The sequence below is a fragment of the Papio anubis genome, chromosome 1 (assembly GCF_008728515.1).
Source record: "Papio anubis isolate 15944 chromosome 1, Panubis1.0, whole genome shotgun sequence".
Classification (NCBI taxonomy): Eukaryota; Metazoa; Chordata; class Mammalia; order Primates; family Cercopithecidae; genus Papio; species Papio anubis.
In genome coordinates, this window is record NC_044976.1 from 88,989,002 (window position 1) to 89,012,280 (window position 23,279).

A 23,279-nucleotide genomic window follows, 5' to 3' on the forward strand; every position below is an offset into this window, starting at 1 on the left:
GGAGGGAGTCACAAGCCAAGGAATGTGGGAAGCCTCAGAAGCTGGAAAAGGCATGTAACAAGGTCTCCCCTGGAGCCTCCAGAGGATGGTGCTGACACCTTGATGTTAGCCCCATTTTAGAACCCTCTTGGACTTCTACCCTCAGAACTGCAAGATAGCAAATCTGTGTTGTTTTAAGTTTGTGGTAATTTGTTAACAGAAGCAATAGAAAATTAATAGACAAAGTTTGTATAATCAGACAAGGTATTCACTGACAGGCAAAAAGGGATTTTCATCCGGCTGTTAAATTACAACTGTCTTCTGCGTATATAAGCACATTTAAAAGAATCACCAAATATTCAAGAAAAGGCTCAGCATGAAAGGCACCAATATATTTTTTACAAAAGAAAATAAGCCTCAAGCAAGCATTTAATACATATTTAGAATAATCTGAAGTTAGAAGGCATGGAGGATAGAACCAGAAGCTCTATCACACACATCTTCATAGTAGGGGTTAGAAAAAAAATGGAGAAAATAGAGGGAGGCAAATAAAGAAATAATAGAGAGAAGTAGGGCATGGTGGCTCACTCCTGTGATCCCAACACTTTGGGAGGCCAAGACAGGCAGATTGCTTGAGTGCTTGAGCCCAGGATTTGAAAACCAGCCTGGGCAACATGGCAAGACACAGTCTCTACAAAAAATACAAAAATTAGCAAGGCATAATGGCATTCGTCTGTAGTCCCAGCTACTCAGGAGGCTGAGATGGGAGGATCACTTGAGCCCAGGAAGTTGAGGCTGCAGTGAGCCATAATGATGCCGCTGCATTCCAGCAGTCCAGCAGAGAGAGAGTCGCTCATCGGCAGGCGATCAGTGCGGCAACGGCAAAACGGCAACGGCCTTGCGGCAGCGGCAGCTTGCGGCGGCGGCAGCGGCGGCGGCCTCCAGATCCTCGATCAGTCAGATCTCAATCTTCATTTTTGATACAGCTTAGTAAAATTTTCTGAACTTAAAACAAAATCTTTAAGGTTGTAAAAGACAAAACACAAAAGCAAAATTTAAATTAGCATCAGATTTCTTAGCCAAAACTCTGGACAACATGATAATGGAACAATATCTTTAAAGTTTTGAAAGAAAGTTGCTTTTAATGTAAAACCCAGTCAAAACTATCATGCACATTTAGGAGCAATATAAAGACATATTCAGGTGCAAGGCTCAGAACATTTACCACAATAAACCTTTTCTGAAAAAAAATTATGTGAGAATAACCATTAAAATAAAAATGAATTCAACAAAGAACATAAAAACAGTGATAAAGAAAGCAGTAAAAGTTATGGTTAAGCATAAGTAATATCAATAATACTAATTCCTAATAAAGTATAACCATAATTTTGTTTACATAACACTCTAGAGGTAAAATTCAGATTATTCTAAACAAAACATGGATGATGGTAAGTGGGGGGGAATCTTAAGGGGAGAAAAGTCATGTGGGCATGGTGATAGGTTCTAGATATTGAAATTTTCTCAACACTAACTTTTAAAAATATAAGTTTAAGTGTTATTGCTTAAAATATGAGTAACTACTAGGAAAAGAAAAATACATATGACTCCAAAACCAGTTTTTTTTTTTTTTTGAGATGGAGTCTCGCTTAGTCTCCCAGGCTGGAGTGCAGTGGCGCGATCTCCACTCACTGCAAGCTCCGCCTCCTGCGTTCAGGCCATTCTCCTGCCTCAGGCTTCCAAGTAGCTGGGACTACAGGCGCCCGCCACCACGCCCAGCTAATTTTTTGTATTTTTTTAGTAAAGACGGGGTTTCACCATTCACAGGATGGTCTCGATCTGCTGACTTTGTGATCTGCCCGCCTCGGCCTGCCAAAGTGCTGGGATTACAGGCGTGAGCCACCGCGCCCGGCCTAGATTTTTTTAAAAAACATAACAAATAGAACTCACTATAAGTTATCAGGGAAATAAGCAAACATCAGTTATCACAAACAATGGGATGTGTTCAACTTTCCTTTTTTTCTTTTCGAGATGGAGTCTCGCTTTGTCACCAGGCTGGACTGCAGTAGCAGTAATCTTGACTCACTGTAACCTCCGCCTCCTGGGTTCAACTGATTCTCCTGTCTCAGCCTCCCAAGTAGCTGAGACTACAGGAGCACGCCATCATACCCAGTTAATTTTTTTATTATTATACTTTAAGTTCTAGGGTACATGTGCACAACGTGCAGATTTGTTACATGTGTATACATGTGTCATGTTGGTGTGCTGCACCCATTAACTCGTCATTTACATTAGGTTGTATTTTACTAGAGATGGGGGTCACCGTGTTGGCCAGGATAGCTTTGATCTCCTGACCTCATGATCTGCCCGCCTCAGCCTATTAAAGCAAAGATTCTCAAATCTATGCCTTACAGTTTCGTTGTTGTTTTTAATCCACCTGAACTCAGCATTAGCTATTTGTAGTGAACAGCTAAACCAAAATTACATGCAAAGACTGAAAATAAAGTAATAGAAAAGATACACTGAATTTCAGGTAAACCTGGAAGATGGAGCACATGCATTTATCTCTACTCTATCCTGAAGCCTCACTCAAATGGCACACATTAAACAGTCCAAACTCACAGAGACAAAAATTGCAGAAGAAGAGATAACAACAATCAAAACAAATTTTTAGAAGATATGAAGTGGGGGAATTATCAAAGCTGAAAAAGATAAATATCAAGTGCTTATATGGGGTCATGCCTGCAAAATCAAACCACACTTCAGAACTCTAGAAGCCATACTGCAAAACCCCTTATCAAGAAAGCAGGCTTAGGAGTGGGCCTGAAAACAGGGCATTTGCTGCAAGTTTAATTGAGAAATACCGAGTGTTAATGTGAGTGGTGTTTTATATCCTAGGATGGCTTCTTGGTACTGAAAAATATTTTTAATAACTTTTTTATATTAAAATTTTTAATAAGTCACACATTTCTGGATGCAATGTCTCGTGCCTGTAGTCCCAGCACTTTGGAAGGCTGAGGTGAGAGGATCACTTGAGGCCAGGAGTTTCAGACCAGCCTGGGCAACATGATGAGATATCTCTGTAAAAAACAAACAAAAAAAAATCAGCCAGGTGTTGTGGCACATACCTGCAGTCCCAGCTACTGGGGAGGCTGATGCGGAAGGATCACGAGCCCAAGAGATCAAGCCAGCAATGAGCTGTGATTATGCTACTGCCTTCCAACCTGGGCAACAGAATGAGACTGTATCTCAAAAATAAACAAATAAAAATAAAATCACAAATTTTAAAACCTAGATTTCCTGAAGCCTTTAAATTCAACTTACAGCCTTATTCATCTATTTATAAATATAGGAAATAGTATATAAAAGCATTATCTTTCAGTGAGTGGTCAACTTCACTTGTAAACACTAAATTAAATTTGCCTTACACTGTCTTAATTACAAACTTGTTTTGTTTTTGTTTTGAGACAGGGTCTTGCTCTGTCACCCAGGCTGGAATGCAGTGGCATGACCATAACTCATTGTAACCTTGAACTCCTGAGCTAAAGTGATCCTCCCACCTCAGACTCTTGAGTAGCTAGGATTAAAGGGATGCACCACCACACCCAGCTAACATTTTCTATTTTTAATTTTTTGTAAAGACAGAGGTCCCACTATGTTTCCCACGCTGGTCTTAAACTCCTGGCCTCAAGCAATCCTCCAGACTTAGGCTCTCAAAGTGCTGGGATTACAGGCATGAGCCACTGTACTCAGCTAAACTGATTTTTTAAACAGGTAGAAATTTTAAACTGCATTTAGAAATTTAATATATTTATATTTATAAAATATATTTAGTTTTTAAAAATAACCTAACAACACATTGCTAAGAATGTATCCCCATCATTAATTGACACATGACTATATTTTATAAAGAGCACTTAAATATCACAAAAAAAATCATAAAATTAAAATTTGATAGCAGAAATGTTTTCTAAATTAGTGAAAGGATGGGAAAATAAAGTTGGTGAAATCCCTCTGAAAGTAGAATCAAACAAAAGAATGTACAACACTCTGATGAATGTTTGACTAAAAGTTCCAGAAAGAAAAAAAAAAGAAGAAGAAGAGGGTGGAGAAAAAATTGCCAAAGAAATAATACAAGAAAGCATCTCAGAACTTAAGAATATAACACTCTGTATTTAAAAGAATTGCCATAATAAATGAGAAAAAATGAAAACAAAGATACATCGTCACGAAGTTGTCACTGTATTTGGATTAAAAATGGTTCATAAAGCTTCCAAAGAGTGAAAAAAAAGTTTAATAAAAAGTTTAATAAAAAGTTAGGAAATCAAATGATAGTCAGGCTTTTCAAAAATGATATTAAAAACTAAAAAGAAATTAATCAATGCTTCTAAAGCACTGCAAGAAAATTCTTTCCAATTTAGAATTCTATGTCCAAACAGAAGGGGGATAAGATAAAGTAACTATACATCCACAGAAAATCTTTTTTATTATTATTATTATTATACTTTAAGTTCTAGGGTACATGTGCATAACGTGCAGGTTTGTTACATATGTATACTTGTGCCATGTTAAGTGCTGCACCCATCAGCTCGTCAGCACCCATCAACTCATCACATCAGGTATAACTCCCAGTGCAATCCCTCTCCTCCCCCCTGCCCATAATGGGCCCAGTGTGATGTTCCCCTTCGGTCAAGTGATCTCATTGTTCAGTTCCATATATGAGTGAGAACATGCGTGTTTGGTCTTCTGTTCTTAGGTAGTTTTGGGAATGATGGTTTCTAGCTGCATCCATGTCTACAAAGGACCTACCAAACTCATCCTTTTTTATGAAATAGTATTCCATGGTGTATATGTGCCCATTTTTCTTAATCTAGTCTGTCACTGATGGACATTTGGGTTGATTCCCAGTCTTTGCTATTGTGAATAATTTTGCTTAATAAACATCGTATTGCATGTGTCTTTATAGCAGCATGATTTATAATGCTTTGGGTATATACCCAGTAATGGGATAGCTGGTCATATGGTGCTTCTAGTTCTAGATCCTTGAGTCGCCATACTGTTTTCCATAATGGTTGAACTAGTTTACAATCCCACCAACAGTGTAAAAGTGTTCCTATTTCTCCACATCCTCTCCAGCACCTGTTGTTTTCCTGACTTTTTAGTTGCCATTCCTTTAGTGTGAGATGGTATCTCATTGTAGTTTTGATTTGCATTTCTCTGATGGCCAGTGATGATGAGCAATTTTCATGTGTTTGTTGGCTGTATGCATGTCTTCTTTTGAGAAATGTCTCTTCATATCCTTTGCTTACTTTTGATGGGGTTGTTTGTTTTTTCTTGTAAAATTTGTTTGAGTTCTTTGTAGGTTCTGGATATTAGCCCTTTGTCAGATGAGTGGGTGCAAGAATTTTCTCCCATTCTGTAGGTTTGCCTGTTCACTCTGATGGTAGTTTCTTTTTTAACAGTGCAGAAGCTCTTTAGTTAATGAGATCCCATTTGTCGAATTTGGCTTTTGTTGCTGTTGCTTTTGGTGTTTTTAGACATGAGAGTCCTTGCCCATGCCCTATGTCCTGAAATGGTATTACCTAGGTTTTTCTTCCCTGGGCTTTTTTATGGTATTGGGATAATTTGGAAGTCTCTAATCTATCTTGAATTAATTTTAGGTATAAAGGTAAGGAAAGGATCCACTTTCAGCTTTCTACTTCACGGCTGTATTTCAACACCATTTATTCAATGAGGAATCCTTTCCCCATTTCTTGTTTTTCTCAGGTTTGTCAAAGATCAGATGGCTGTAGATGTGGCCAATTATTATTTCACAGGGACTGTTCTGTTCCATTGGTCTATATCTCTGTTTTGTTACCAGTACCATGCTGTTTTAGTTACTGTAGCCTTGTAGTATGGTTGAAGTCAGGTAGCGTGATGCCTCCAGCTTTGTTCTTTTGACTTAGGATTGTCTTGGCAATGCAGGCTCTTTGGTTCCATATGAACTTTAAAACAGTTTTTTCAATTCTGTAGAAGAAATTCATTGTGGTAGCTTCATGGGGATAGCATTGAATCTATAAATTACCTTGGGCAGTATGGCCATTTTCAAAATATTGATTCTTCCTATCTATGGGCATGGTATGTTCTTCCATTTTGTTTGTGTCTCTTTTATTTCACTGAGCGGTGGTTTGTAGTTCTCCTTGAAGAGGTCCTTTACATCACCATGAGTTTGTAGTTCTAAGTATTTTATTCTCTTTGAGGCAATTGTGAATGGAAGTTCATTCATGAGGAAAAGTTTTCAATTAGCAATAATCACACCTCAGATAAACCTCTTTGGCTACAATACTGCCACTGCACAAAGCTTAGAAAATCTTAAAAAATGTATCTCTTCTGTATCATTTATCAGGAAACTATTGAAGAATGAGCTCATTCAAACTGCAGGAGTAAAAGGGTGAAAATACAAGATTTAGAGTATAAAGAATCTAACACAGGAGTGCAGGCCTGGAGAACAATCATTCTAGATTAGAGCAGGAGGATAAGAGACTCTGTGGGGAGGGGTGATGGATATGTGTTACATTTTGATCATGAGGAAAATAATATTCAGAGGAGTTCTATATTTGCTTTGGAGGAAGAATCAGTGATGAAGTGAATAATGCAACGTTTAAAGTGACACCATTATAAACTGCAAAAAAATGAAAAGTTTGAATAACAAAGGAAACGTAATCATGTTCTTGCTTTGGCTCAATAGTGAAAATTCTTACATAATCATAATGTAAGTTACTTGGAGGCTTACTTCTCTCATTTATAAAATGGGTAAATGAATAATAATAACAGTCACTCTGATAATGGAATTAATGAATATAAGCACTTAAAGATATTCCTGTCATATAGTAAATACTCAATAAATATCAGCTGTATTGTTAGCTATGTGTGAAGAAAATACTGAAAACGTATCAAAAGCTATGATACAACTATATTGAGAACAGCGAGTTCTTTTTTCTTAGATAATAATGAGTCAATAACCATATAAGCATATTTTTTAGAAACCAGGGGGTAAATACTATATAAAACAGCTAAAATAATTGAAAGTAGGTATCATTGGAAGTAGCAGCAGGGGAAAACTAGGTACTAAGGGTTTTTTTTATAATCCTTTTAAGAATATTTGACTTTCTAAAACTACTTGCAGTTTTTTAATTAAAAATAAAAATAATTCTAAAACAACAGAGACAAACCAGGAAAACACTAAAACAGAAGTATGTGTGGCCATATTTGACAATATCAAATTGAAATTCAAAATGGATCAGAAAGGATAACCAATTACCATGAATATGAAACTATCATGAACCATTATGTACATAAGAATGTAATAAAACTATTAAAAGTGAAAAGGTAATTTGACAAATTCTCAATTATAGAGTGAAGTTTTAACAGACCACATATTAGTTCATTCTTACACTACTAATGAAGACATACCAGGGACTGGGTAATTTATAAAGGAAAGAGGTTTAATTGACTCACAGTACTTATGGCTCAGGAGGCCTCAAGAAATTTATAATCATGGTGAAAGGGGAAGCAAACAGTCCTTCTTCACGGGACAGCAGAATGAAGAAGTACCAAGCAAAAAGGGGGAAAAGCCCCTTATAAAATCATCAGATCTCATGAGAACTTACTCACTATCACGAGAACAACATGAGGGTAACTGCCCCCATGATTAAATTATCTCCCACTGGTCCCTTCCACAACATGTGAGGATTGTGGGAACTATAATTCAAGATGAGATTTGGGTGGGGATATAGCCAAACCATATCAGACCACTCTCCAAAACTGACAGATAAAATGGAACAAAAATAAATATCAAAAATAAGAAGTTTGAATAATATGTTTTCATTTTTTAAAATGTAATTTAATAGTTTTGCCTCAGAGAAGTTTATACCTAAAAAGAATACATTCTTTTCAAAAACTAATGAAGCATTTACAAAAATTGATCATTTATTAAGGTCTCAATGAAATTTTTATAAAATTTAAAACATAAAAGCCAAAATCTCTAACATGTAATCCAAAATTAGAAAATTAATAAGTGAAGAGAGAAAACGGCTATCAGATTGGCAATGTTAAGCCTTTTGTAAAATAACTTTTGAGTTAACAATAAGCAAAAAGAGACATTATATCTCAATAAAGAAAAGACAAAGAATGCACCTGAAAGAATAAAAAGGTAAATCCAAGAAAACACTGAAAAGAAAGAAAAAGAAAGGAGAAATTTGTGCTGCCAGATATTCAAATTGAACAATAACTGTACAATGAATAAAAGAGAGTGGTACTAACTAGAAACTCTAGCAATACATCCAAGCCTATATAAAGGTGACACTTCAGTGTGGAAAGGATTAATTATTCAATAAATAGTGCTTGGATCATTGGTTAACTATTTAGGAGAAATAAAGAGTAGACCGTCACATTATATTATTTGCCAAAATAAGTAATTTTCACTTAGATTAAAATTTTAAATGTTAAAAGAAAACCATGTAAGTTTTAAATATATATAATCTAGGGGTGACTGGAACAGTCTTTCTGGCATAAAACCAAAGACAGCAATAGTAAGGAAAATATTGAAAGATTTGACAGTAGAGTGTCAAAAATATAATAAATAGAATTAAAATCAAACTACACACTGGAAAACTATATGCAGCAGAAAAATAGTTAATAACGCTAGTATTCTAAAAGTTTATATACTTCAGGACAAAAATAACCAATATCCTTACAAAAACTGATCAAAAGACCTAAAAAATAATTCACCAATGAAGAAATTTTTCCTCAATAAACATTTTAAAAAGTATAAACTTATTAGGAATTTAAAACATGAATAGTTAAAAAAAAATACCAGTGATATGCCATTTTTTGTTTGGGAAAATGGCACTCACACATTGCTGTTACGAGTTAAAATTGGCACAACCTTTATAAACAGTGTTTTGGCAGTAGATATCAAAAGTCTTAAAATATGTAAGTCTTTTAATCAAGATATTACACCCTAGGAAATTGTCATAGGAAAATAGTGTGAAAAAAATTGACAGTAAGATATTTATTACAATGCTGTTAGGAAAAAATTAACAATCTAAATGTGCACCAATGGTAAATTAGTGAAATAGCTGATGATGCAAATGGATTACAATGTAGCTACCCACAATAACAGCACTGAAATGTATTAGTTCACATATAAACATATGCATTGGTAAAGAAAACAAAAAGATTATGTAAGAATTTATACTCTCATTTATAATTTATACCTGTTCTGTTCTCATATGTATGCTAAATGTCTAGTACATAATAGCTCACAATAACGGTTAAGTACACAAACTGTAAAAAATAATTGCATATATTATATACCTAATCACATATAAATAATTACAAATGTTAATTATATAATTAAGAACCTAACTATAAATTTAAATGTTATATGTAAGATAAATTTACTCATATAAGAAGATAAGTATGCTATCTTGTTAAATAAAAAGACAAAATACAAATTATAAATATGGTGAATATGCCTAGAAAACCAGATTGGAAGAAAAGTTTGATTTCTTTTGGTAATAGAATTATCATGGATTTTATTTTTCTTCTTTCTATCTTTTTGTATTTTCCAATTTTTTGGCAATGAACTATTTGTAATGGGAAAAAAATATTTTAAACAAGTTGCATATTTTGGAATACTATGCATTTATTTTAAATTGTATTTTAGAAGAATATCATTAACGTGAGAAAATGGCCACAGTATATTATTAAATAAAAACAGTCATTTGGAATATTACATTCAATATGGTTCTGATTACGTGTGGACATACACACACAAAGGCAAGAAAACTACAAGGTTATATTAAAACCTTTTAATTTTTTTTCTAGATATTAACATCGTTTTCATTTCCTTCTTAGCAATTTTCTGTATTTTCCAAATTTTCTACCAAAACAAATATATCTTTTGCAATCAAAAGAAAGGGACACAGGAAGGGGGAGGAAGAGACATTTTTATTTTTAAAAATGGAAAATATATGAATGGGTTGAAGGTCAAGCCATCAATCCTTAACAGATTTTTCTCAGCTTTGTGGGAATTCATTCTCAATGATAAACTTATTTTTCCTTCAAGTACATATTTTCTACAACTGTTCATGCTTATGCCTCTGAACACTATTAAAATATTAATGTATTCTTCTCATGTTGTTCTCTCATGTTGCCCACTCTCTATCTGAGCAATAAATCTATACTTTTCCAACCTCTAAAAGAGCAGGGAAACTTGCCCAAGGTGACACACTGCTTGTTGGTGGAGTCAGGACAGGACTAGAACACAATAGTCCTGGCTCCCAGGCCAGGATTATCCTCTTAGGAAACAAGTTTCCAAAATCTATTAAGCAATGTTTTAATGTTTGTTCTTTACATCCTTCAAGTCAGCAACAAGGAAAGTTTTGACCATTTCTATTATGGGCCCAATTCCAAATAGCCTCCAAGGGCTCCTGCCCTGTGAAGAGAGGAACACGATCATACAGTAAACATCAGTGTGACCCACAATAGTGGGTACCTAAGGAATGTTTAATAACTACTTTTTACTGAATTGTTATCCTGTTTCATTGATGGAGGCAAAGCCTGCAGATGAATTCAAAACCAGGAAAATCTAGCTTTGGCTGTCACTCACAGTGTCTCTCCCTATCCATATTTGACATCCCCTAGAATCCTGGAAAGCTTCCCAGCACCATGAGGCTGATACACTTAGGCAGAAACATCAACCATTCACACTTATTCAAGACATATATACACTTCACACATACAGCATTCTGCCAAGGTCCCTCCTCGCAAAAACAAAAACAAAACAAAACAGATTTTAAGAATCTGTCAGATCCATAAATTGTATGTCATCTAATAACCCCCAATAAGTTCTAAAGCATATCAGATCAGCCTTTCAAATGGTAAATTTCCATGAACTATTAATGAAACGGCATTGCTCTCTTTTTAAAATTTTCTTAACTCCTGCATTTGAAATCCAATCCAACTTAGAACTCTTTAAACATCAAACCCAACTTCTCATTCACAGTGAACATGACGTCCAGAAAGCATCATTAGCCTAAGTTAGTAAAGAAATGTTTGCTGCTGTTTCTTCCCATCATAGTAAGAAATGCTGCCCAATAGGGAATGATTAAAAAGTCCATATGCCACATGAATCTCATGAATATACCTTTTCCATTGCTCTAAGTATCAATCCTATAAAGAAAACTAATACTGTGACTTAATGTTCTTTTCACTTTGCCAAAAACTTCTCCCAACCACCACACACATTTTAAAAGGCAGTAAAATCTAATTAACTTCTTTGCAAACCAGTGTAGTGTTTACATCTCAGTGTATGTATACCGGCCATTTTAATCTCCGTCCAAAAGAAGGAAGAACACAAGGCCTGGGTGTCTCTCTTGCTGTGACTTCTACTACCATATTCACAATCATGTTACAAAAAGAAAATTAGCAATACCCTAAAATAAAGAATTCCACTGCAAGCTTTTTAATCCATCATTAATTTCCTCTTTACTCATAAAACAGAATTTCACATTTTGGAGTGTAAGAGTGCTGAGCTAAATATCCTTTTATGTTTAAGAAAGCAGATTAACTTTTGAGGAAATCATCGTTTCTTGTTATAGAGACAAAATAGTAGATCAAGGAAAAAATATACTAATTGATGACTTTCTAAATAAAGCATGATCGTTGAGTAGTACTAAATTGGTTGTCTTGTGTGTCAAATTAATCTCTTCATTATGGGGAACCAGGCTGGCTATTTTGTGCTTCAATCCATCTTTAAGAGCAGCATTTTGATTAATCAAGTTAATGATGACAGTTTTTAGCTAGTAACAAATGATACATTTATTCAGGCCCTTTTTCAGATGATCCAAGCTATTGTGAGCAAAAGAAAAAGAAATTGAAATTTGGAAGATTAGATTAGTATGCCTAGTGTAAACTCTACACTTACTCTAGCAAATGAGATCAGAAGTAAGCATTAGTTAATGAGTAAATCTCCCAAGGAATCTCCACCATAAAAAAAATCATTATCCAACAGAGCATGCAAACTGTTACAGATATTTTTATGTTAAAGAACACATTAAAAGCTACAGATTTGGGCTAACTTAAAGTTTATAGTTTTCAAAACCAAAATGGCCAAATACTTAATTTCAACTCAGTCACCCATAAAGTGACATTACTAAAATCAGAACTGTTTTTAGAACACTCCTCTTGAAAATAACTGTCAATATAGAATGAAAAGGCAGCTCATTTGCCCCCCTTCATTTAAGGTAAGTAGGTAACAAATTTGGATAGTCCGATCTATCAATTTATAGCAAATGTTCTAAATACAGAGGTTGGCAAACAATAGCCCAGCCCATAGGCCAAATCTAGTCTGCCAACTGTCTTTATAAATAGTTTTATTGGAAGTAGTCACCATAGTTCATTTATGTATTGTCTATAGCTGTTTGCACACTACAATAGCAGTCAAGTTGAGTTCTTGCAACAGAAACTACATGGCCCACAACACCTGAAATATTTACTACTGGCCCTTTACAGAAACTCTGCTAGCCCCTGCTCTAATATATTGTTTTTCAAATTTTTCACAGTAGAAGTCTTTCAAGAAAAATCCTACAAGAAAGCCTAGCAAATAAGACATTTGAAAGCAATATTTTATTAGTATACATTACTTTTGTAAAGTAAATTGTATAACAATTACCTAATATGAAGTCAATCAGTTTTGTTGAACATAGAAAAGGCAGGTTGCAGTCGTAACAGTAACTTTGTTTTCTGTTCGAGGTTATTTTGTTTTTGTTTTCTGTTTTTTTTTTTTTTCTTTGTATTTTGTTTTGGTTGCAGAGAATTGATTCACACAGATAAGTGGTTGCAAATAGTAACAGTTTTTTAAAGCTCCCTTGCAAACTCAGGATACTCTGCAATTAAAAGATAATAGAAGTTTTATTCCAAGAAACTGCACAACTTAACCCCGCAGCCCAAGTTAACACATTGCTCATCTCCAAGGTTTTAAAATTCAGTACCTAGCACATTTCTTATTTTTGCTTTGTATTGCCATTTTAAAAACAGATTAAGTTTAAAGGAATTTTTAGCTTGCTGTGAGTGTTACATATAAAGTACATAAAACTGTTTGCCAAGTTTTCTCTTCCCACTTCTAGAAAAATCTTTCCCCAAATTTCAAACATGTGATTTCAGTAAAGCTTTCATATTTCCTGATGATACCACCTTCCCAGTCACAATAATTGACTCAAGCCAATCTAATCATAGCCCCATCTCAGGATTCTTTTCCTAGGCATCAGAAAGACGATATTTCACTTCCTCTTTGATGTTGAAATGGGGACATATGAGGCCTGAAGTTTGCCAGGGGTGGTACTTTTCAGTCTTGTAAAAGAAACACATATAAAAGAAATATACTGAATAGACAAAGAAAACAGAGGTAAATGGGAAGACAGTCTTAGTGGCACTGAAATCAATGCTTCCAGTTGTCCTTGAGGCCTAGCTGTATCACATCCTCTCTGTGTTTTAATTACAGAAGCCAAGAAATTCCCACATTTCTTGTCTGTGGTGGTTTGAATAAGGTTTGAATTGAGTATCCTGACAAATACACACAAGCATAACTATTTTAATAGCAAATGTATGGGTAGAAGTCTGTAAGAATATATATGATAGTGGATACTTGTCATTATTTCTGGATACTCACTATATGAACCTCTTTCCTAAATCTGGACAGTCCTCCTCCCCCTTATAAGTCTCAGTGGGAAGTAGAATCAAGTCACACTATATACAGTGAAATAATAATAGCTAACATTTTATATATGCATCAGGAAGCATTCTAAGCAATTTACCTAGATTAACTTATTCAATTTTCCCTCCAACCCCATGAAGTAATTGCAACTATATTTCTATTTTACAAATGAGGAAACTGAGACAGAGAGATCAAGCAACCTGCGCAGAGCTACAACCAGTAAATAGAAGAACACAGTTGTAGCCCAAGAAATTTGGTTCCAGAGGCACTACTCTAAAACTCCTCTTCATTTTGTCTCTGAAAATCCCAGTTCATTCTTTCCAAGTCCTTGCTGCATCCAGGCTACACCCATCCAAGTACCCATCCCAGAGTTGCAGGGACCAGGAAGATCTGTATATTTGACAGTGGTGGCAGGTGCAGAAGGATCACATTCCTGGGAAGCAATGATTGCAGTGCCAAGTCAACGTCCAATTTCTACAGCTCAGCACTATCAGTGGCAAGCCTCAGCACCTATCACACAGTGCCCATGACAGTGATATCCTCAGCATTATGCTGGGTATTGCCTCTCACTTGCCTCCTGGCTGCACAGTCCTCAACTTGGTTCTGAAAGCTACCCAATATCTTCTTAATATACTCTTTTCCTATTTAAATCAGCCAGCATTTTCTATTAGTTGTAATTAAGAACCTTGACTTATGAAATAAATTGCTAACAGTGGTTACTCCAGAGAAGTGGATTTGGGGAATGGTAAAATTTTTTGTTACTTTTTACATTTCTATATAGAAGGACAATGTCTGGACAGAGATGGGTTCTAGAGCAGTATGGAGAGTGACTTTGAAGAGGGCAAGACTACACACAAGAGGACCTGTGAAAAGTCAGTTGCAATAGATTGCAACTGAGGTTCACTTTCTAGGCTTTAAATAGGGTTGTGGTAAGATAAATGGAAAGAAAGAAACAGAGTTGAGAGCATTTTGAGAGAGCATTTGGCAGAACTTCGTGCCTAAATTGACATGAGAGAGGATGTAAAGAAGGCTGTCAAGGCTGAATTCCACGTTTCTTATTTCGGTGACTGAACAATGGTGATGCCACCATCTAAAATAGAATAAAGAAGTGGGAGAAAGCTTATAAAAGAAGATAATGAATGCCAGTTGCTCTTGCTGAGTTCTGAGAACCTACGAGATATCCAAATAGAAGTAGCCAACAAGCAGTTGACATTCATGGATTCCAGAGCGTCTATAGACCTAGAAATATAGACTATAGCTCATCTTTATAGATATAGCATATCAGCATTAGGTGATGATAACTGAAATCATGAAAATGAAGATCATCTAGGAAGTATGAAGTGTGAAAAGAGCAGAGATAAGGAAATAAATGGATTTCAGGGAAACATGTTAAGGACAAGCAAAGAAAAATTTAAAAGGTCTTATGTAAGAAACAAAGAAACAGCAGTCAAAGAGGCTGACAGAGATCAATTAATGTGAAATATCCAGAATCCAAAGGTGTACAGGACCTCAAAAAAAAAAAAAGAAAAGAAAAGAAACTGATCGACTATATCAAATTCAACAGAAAGATCTCATAAGAAAAGGACTGAGAAATGTCTGTGGATTTTGCAATTAGAATGTACCTACAAAGTTCATAATGAAGGCATTTCTAGGAGTGCTGGTCTGGAAAGTGTCTCATTTACAAAACATATTTAAAGACCTAGAACTTAAATGCAAGTAGCAATATAATGGCATCGAGAAAAAAGTCAATACAGCAGAAGTTTTGATTTGATTGTCCACATTACAAGTAATTAGGTTCTGATTCTGGATGAGGAAGGCAATTCTTTACATCTTTTCTGTAGGCTCAGAACCCATGGAATATGTTTCCTCACACAGCTGAAGGAATTATAAATAATCTACTCTTGAATATACACACACGCACTCTCCTGTTTTTATTACATTTTAAATAAGACTTTAAAATGCTAACTTATCAGAAATACACTAGAGGAAAAAGAAACAGCATGGATGTAACCCTCTACTAATGAGGCACTAATGCATAATTATTATAATACACGTACTTCTCTCCACAGACGAATATTTATAAACACTGAAATCGTCTAGTTTGCAGTGAAGTCTTATGTACAGATTATTTTTCTCTTGTGGTTTGTCCTTTTTTCTTATTGTGGTAATGTTTAATGAATTTCACAGGCTCTGTTCATTCTCTGAAAATACTGAATGAACTTGTATACATAATAGGTGCTGCCTTCCATCCTGGCTAACACGGTGAAACCCCATCTCTACTAAAAAAATACAAAAAGCTAGCCGGGCGTGGTGGCGGCGCCTGTAGTCCCAGCTACCTGGGAGGCTGAGGCAGGAGACTGGCGTGAACCCGGGAGGCAGAGCTTGCAGTGAGCTGAGATCCGGCCACTGCACTCCAGCCTGGGCGACAGAGCCAGACTCCGTCTCAAAAAAAAAAAAAAAAAAAAAAATTGGTGCTGCCTTCAATGAGTATGTAGAGATGAGATATTAAACACACCATCATCAGTACCAGCAGTCAGTTGCCTTCATTGTAAATACTCAGAGTTCCGCTAAAACACAATATGGTGAAACAAAGCTGGTCAAATTAAGTAATTTCAACAGATAGTACCTAGGGAGGGGATCAAGGGAAGCATATATTAAAGTAATTCAGATTAAAGACTGATAAGGTTTGAGGGAATCCATTAAATAGCACCCTTTTCTCAGCCTGAGCTCTGAGTCAACTGAGAGCTAAACAAGAGACGGAGATCAAAGTATCAGCAGTGTTACCAACAAAGACCACTCTAGGTTGAAGGACATGGTTTAAGTAAGCACCAACAATCACTGGCAGTAAGTGAATTCACTCAGCCCCATCAAGTGCTGAAACGCAGTCCTTTCTGGTCATCAAGGTGATCAAGCTTTGGAGAAAAATATTCTCCAAAGACCACATTTCACATCGTGTAAATATTACTATTTGTTCATTTAATTTCTCTCTCTTTTTTTTTTTTTGAGACAGAGTCTCTCTATCGCCCAGGATGGAGTGCAGTGGCGCCATCTTGGTTCACTGCAACCTCCACCTCCTGAGTTCAAGTGGCTCTTCTGCCTCAGGCTCCTAAATAGCTGGGACTACAGGTGCCCACCACCATGCCCAGATAATTTTTCTTTTTTTTTTTTCATTTTTTGTTTTTTGTTTTTAGCAGAGATGAGGTTTCACCGTGTTGGTCACGCTGGTCTCAAACTCCTCACCTCAAGTAATTTATCCACCTCAGTCTCCCAAAGTGCTGGGATTACAGGCGTGAGTGACCATGGCTGGCCTAGTTCATTTAATTTCTACTAATAGAAAACATACGTGGAAAAGCAGATTAGAATGTATGCTTCCTGTAAGTAGTTGAACGCACACACACACACACAGTGGGAGAAAGTGGCTAGGCTTTTCGTGCCCAATTCCTCTTCCAAACACACTAGTGAGATAATTCACTGTACCTCTGCGGGTTGGAGAAAGAAGTGGAGCAAGAGAAAAATTCCCCCCATGAAAACTAGGGGATTGAGCAGGAAATGACTCCCATTTCCCATTCCCCTAATAAATACACATGATTATTAATTGATTGCAGTAAACTTGGCTTTTTATCAACTGCAGGGTGGGTATAAACATGTTGCTATATACTTCATTTCTCTTTGGTCCTATCTGCCAACATTATGATTATATCTATAGACAAGCATTGAAGACATATATACAGACTTATTGGTAGGAACAGGGCTTTAGCCTGGATCATAATTTCCTAAATAAAGATCTAGCTTCTGACTCTGGAAAGTTAACATTGAGAAAAAGCATTACCCAAATTACATTCTGCATTGTGTAAACACCACCATCCATTCATTCAACAAGCCTTTATTGAGAATCTACAATATTCCAAACAGTAGGTTAAGCCATGAAGATATGAATATGAACAATTTAAATAAAATTCCTGACTTCTAAGAAAGAATTCCTCCTAAAAAAATCACTTCATCAAATAATGCTACCCAAATATTAAAAGCTCAGTATCCAAATATATAAGAGAATGTAGCATACGACAACAGTAGCTTCTCAAAACCAAGAGGGACAAGTTGGACTACAAAATAAGGGGTGTTGAGGTATCTGGACGTCCATCTGGAAAAAAGCAAACATTTAATCACACCCTACACTTTCAGTCAGATTAAATTCCAAATGGATCAAAGGTCAGAAAATATACAAAAGTAAAACCCCACAATTTCTAGAAGAAAGCACGGGAAAATATTTTAGATTCTTAGAATGAGGAAAGTCTTTTTACTTGTGACTCAAAATGTAAAAGCTGTGTTCTCACCTGGAGATTTGACTAGGGAAGGATCCACTTCCAAATTCCCTCCTGTGACTGGCAGAATTCCTGGCAGTTAGCCTCAACACCAGCAACCAAGAGAACAAGCCTCTGCTACTTCCGGTCTCTGACCTCTAGACTCTTTTTCATAGAGCCCACCTGGTTAGGTCAGACCCACCCAGGATAATCTCCCTTTTGATTAACTTTAAGTCAGCTGGTTAGGAACTTTTATTACAACCACAAAAATACCCTCATGTCTGCCATATTCTCCTAATTAGAAGTCACAGATTCTGCCCTCATTGGAGGAGAGGGGTTTACACAAGAGCATTACTCAATGGGGATCAGGGTGTGTCTGCCGTATCTCCCTAATATATAAAGATTTCCACTCAATACTAATCATTAGACAAATGCAAATCAAAACCACAATAAAATACCATCTCACACCAGTCAGAATGGCTATTATTAAAAAGTTAAAAAATAACAGATGCTGGTGAGGTTATGGAGAGAAGGGGATGCTTATACACTGCTAGTGGGAATGTAAATTAGTTCAGCCATTGTGGAAAGCAGTGTGGTGATTCCTCAAAGAGCTTAAAACAGAATTACCATTTAACCCAGCAATCCCATTATTGGGTATAAACCCAAAGAAGTATAAATCATTCTACCATAAAGACACAGGCATGTCTATGTTTCTTGGAGCACTATTCACAATAGGAAAGACGTGGAATCAAGCTAAATGCCCATTAATGATAGACTGGATAAAGAAAATGTGCTACATATACACCATGGAATACTACACAGCCATAAAAAAGAATGAGATCATGTCTTTCGCACCAACATGGATGGAGCTGGACGTCATCATCCTAAGCAAACTAATGTAGGAACAGAAACCCAAATCCCACATTTCTCACTTGTAAGTGGGAACTAAACAACAACACATGGACATAACAAAGGGAACAACACACAACTGGGGCCGACTGGAATGTAGAGGGTGGGAAAAGGGAGGGGATCAAAAAGCTACCTACTGGGTATTATACCTATCACTTGGAAATGAAATAATATGTACACTGAAACTCCATGATATGCCATTTACTTATGTAACAAACCTGCACATGTACTCTTGAACCTAAAATTATATTTTTTTTAAAAAAAGAGAAAATTACAAATGTAATTTTAAAAACATTTAATTTTAAATGATTTTTTTAAGTTCCAAGAAATCTATGAAAAGAAAATTCAGTGGAAAAACTGGAAAAAAATGAATAGTTAATTCCGGAAAAAATACACAAGTAACTCTTAAATATATGACAAGATGTTCTATCTCATTTATACAAACAAAAAAATGCCGTTTTAAAGAATACCTATCATATTGGCAAAAATCTAGAACTGTTCATGTATTCTCTATGGGGTAACAGGTACTCTCAAACATTGCAAGCAGAGGTTTAAATGTGTCTAGCCCTTATAAAGAACAATTGGTAATTGGCAATATCTATAAATACATATCCCCCGACCTTGAAATTCCAAACCAGAAAATTTACCTTAAAGATCTATCAGCATGTATGTGAAATTATATTGATTTCAGCAATATTTCTAAGAGCAAAATATTGGAGACAATGCAGACATAGCTATCCAACAGAAGGTGAGTTAACTATAGTCCATTTATATAGTGGAATACTGCATAATTTTAAAAAATGAGGAAACATTCCAAATACTGCTATGGAAAAATTAATGTAGAACAGTGTATTTAATAGCTATGTTTTTCGTAAAAAAAAAAAAAAAAAAAAAAAAAAGGAGAAAAATAAGAATATAATTTGTATTTGCTTGCAAGTGCATAAATTTTAGAATATGTGGTTCTACATCTGGAGGTGATATGTATGCATATATATATGTGAATAATAGACGATCGGTAGGTAGGTATGTAGATAGAGGATTGACAGATACAGACTATTTTACATCTCATATCTTATGGTTGCTTCTCTGCTACCATCTAGTCATGGCCAAACTTCTAGTTCCAAATTCAGTCAGAACTAGAGTTGTATTATTCCAACATTCAACATGAAGAAATTCCTATAGGTCTGCAACAGTAAACTGGCTATGACTGAATCCCCAATTACCCAAATTCACCATATTAATACTTTGCATGCATTTTCACCCTTTGCCTATTCTTCAAGGTTTTGTAGTAACCCGACTATTCACCTGATGAATACAAGTTATATGCCTGATACAAGAATGGAAAGGGACTTTTTACCATTACCTCCTAGTTTACTCAACAAGTAATCTCTTAATGAATACTTCTATAGAATTTTACAGTCATAAAAAATGCTTTTCGGATGCCTGCAATTATCTAAAATAAGAAAATTTGGCAACTTGAACTCACGTATTTATCTCTGTTTCCTCTTTTACTCTATTAAAATAACAAAAGAGGAATCAGAAGCTATGAATCCACAAGGACAAAGAGAACAGGAAACGAGACAAAAACAGGAGAGGGATATCTTTCTATCTCACTTTAATACGAACAAATTATAACTCATTTCACACAACTGAAAACCCTACAGCCTGAGACTACAGAGGGAAAAATCAAGAAACTGTGACTTTATTCATGTCCCCAGAACCCTAGGAAAGCGTCGGAATTCAAGAGAAGTTGGGTTGATAGTTTAGCCAAAACTTTGTTAGCCAAAGCCTGTGGGCCAGCAGCATAGGCACTCTTCAAAGTGTGTTAGAAATGCAGAATTTCAGGTCCCATCCCTGATTCCGTCCCTACCCAATCAGGCTTACACTTTAACAAGATTCCCAAGTGCTCTGTAAACCCCTTAAAATTTGAAAGGCAGTGATATAAAGAGCAGTTCAAATCCCAGAATTTCTCCCATATTCCACGGAGCCATGCAACTGCTCCCTCAACCCTAGATAAGAGATTTTCTTGATGATGTTGAATCGAAGAGGTCCCAGATTCAGGGACGCTGGCATCGCTGAAGACATCAGTGAAGCAACGAAGTACAGGCATTCCGCTCGTCTACAAGAATAAGGCCCACAGTGCCCTTATCCTGTTCAGCAACCCAAAGTCTAGCAACAGCCTCCCATTCCCAGGTAGAATATCTGAAATGTTTCTATGGGGGAAACCTACTAGCCCAGAAGAGAAGACCTGCACATACTGACATGGGGAGAATCCCGATTAAGAGTCACTTCATCAAGACTATACTTTCAGGGATCATTCCTACAGTGCACTACCAGAGAAGTTTCTGTGAACGTGCAGAGCACCGGAAACCATGAGCAGGAGGCGCAGCGTTCTCTCCTGAGCATGAGGCCGGATCTTGGTGTTGCTTCGCTGCGAGTGCCATTGGCCGTTGATGATCGTTCTTCTCTGGGAGAGTAAGAGATGACACAGTTTGAGTGGTTCCCATTTTTTTAAAAAAAGAGTCACCTCATCACCTTAGCATCCCTACAGTAAATAGAGAGTAAGGCACACAAGTCTGATTCCAATCAGAGTGAGGAGTAGTTTTTCGGGTTTTTTAATACAATGTGCCTTCTCTCAGATTAGTTTCTAGCTCAGCACCAATAATAAAAAAGGGAAATACTCCAACCCAAGCTACATGTGCAAAGATGTTCACTGAAGCATTGTTTATCATGAAAACTATATTTTAAAAATCAGTTAAAAAAAAAATCTGGTTTAAGAAAACTAGGTCCCTGTGTGAAATGCAATACTACAAAACCATTACAAAGAATGAAGTAGATCTATATGTGTCCATATGACATAATCTTCAGGGTATGCTGAAAAGTGAAAAAAATAAGGTACAGAAGGATAAATATAACAGACTAACATTTCTATTTAAAACATGTATGTATGTAAGACATTTCCACCTACATATACACACAAATATATATGCTTGTACTTGGAAAGAAAATGTCAAGTACATTTCTGAAAACTGTTAACAATACCTAAATCTGGAGAAAGGAATTGCGGACTTGGGATGGGAGAAAGACTTGTGTTTTATTGCATCCATCTAATTTTTTTACCATATGCATGTATTTTCCTATTTAAAAACAAAATATTAAAAGGGCACTTTTTAAGTAGTGTATTTTTATCTGAAGCATTAGCTACCATTAGAAATAAAATATTCCCAAATCTGTATCCCTTACCTAAAATTATCTCCTGATAGTTAGACACATAAAATTAAAACTCAACAAGTCCAGAACTAAGCTTTCAATCTGATTATCTCAACCGTGACTGCCACCACCATTAAACATGTTTCAGTTCTTCTATTTCCTAGTCTGACCACCCTTCATCAGGTCTCTTGAGTCAGAAACCTGGAAGTCATAGAAGACTCCACCTTTTCTCTCACTTCTTACCTCTAATCACCAAACCAAATGTTGTCAATTCTATCTCCTAAGTACCTCACAAATCTATATCCAACGTACCATCTACTCTACCTTAACACACACAGTATTTACACCTCTCCCAGCTCACTCTAATCCTTGTTACTAACTCTCTGCATCTAGTATCTCTTGAATCTAAATTCCACACAATTTCCAGAGTGGTCTATCAATATTCCCCAGTTTGATCAGATCATTCTCCTACTTAAAACCCTTCAATAGCTATTTGTCTTCTTCAGAATAAGGTCTAAATTACTTGGCATATCACATAGTTGTGGCCTCTGCCTGTCTCATCTACCGCTGTCTCCACTTTTTCTCCCCCCCTCACCGCAATACACAAACCTACCACTCCAAATACTTGCAGCTCCCAGTTTGATCACGCCAAGCTTATGTTGTTTCCTCTGTCTTTTTTTCTTTTCTTTTTATTTTTGAGACAGGATCTTGCTCTGTCACCCAGACTGGAGTTCAGTGGCTCAATCATAGCTCATTGTAGCCTCAAACTTCTGGGCTCAAGCAATCCTCCCACCACAACCTCCCAAAGTAGCTGAGTCTACAGGTGCATACCACTGCGCCAGGCTAATATTTTTATTTTGTTTTAGAGACAGGGTCTTGCCTTGTTGCCCAGGCTTGTCTAAGACTCCTGGCTTTAAGTGATCATTCTTTCTTTCTGAAACATTTTTGCCCCCTTTTTTACCGAAGTCTCATTATTTCACTTGGTACCTCTCCTCTGATTATGAACATTTTTATTCTACTTCTTTTATTTTCCTATCCTCAGATCCTCATTAAATATGCTCTCATTAAATATTTGTTGAATAAATGAAGCAATTTAGACAAGCCAGCTGTCATTCTAACGCAGG

At 36.1% G+C, this 23,279-nt stretch overlaps 1 long non-coding RNA gene and 2 pseudogenes across 2 annotated transcripts in view; 1 reads left to right on the forward strand and 2 right to left on the reverse strand.

Annotated features, from left to right (window-relative positions):
* LOC103886634 overlaps positions 1-22,895 on the reverse strand; it is a 102,932-nt gene extending 80,037 nt beyond the window's left edge. For both annotated transcript variants that reach the window (XR_004176133.1, XR_002524528.2), the window contains exons 1-2: positions 21,280-22,895; positions 12,695-12,908 (exon numbers count right to left, since the gene is read on the reverse strand). This is a non-coding gene — a long non-coding RNA (uncharacterized LOC103886634). The remainder of the gene's footprint in view (positions 1-12,694; positions 12,909-21,279) is intronic.
* LOC116271906 lies at positions 6,170-6,318 on the reverse strand (annotated as a pseudogene).
* Positions 21,241-21,446, forward strand: LOC116271879 (annotated as a pseudogene).
* Positions 22,896-23,279: the final 384 nt, after the last annotated feature.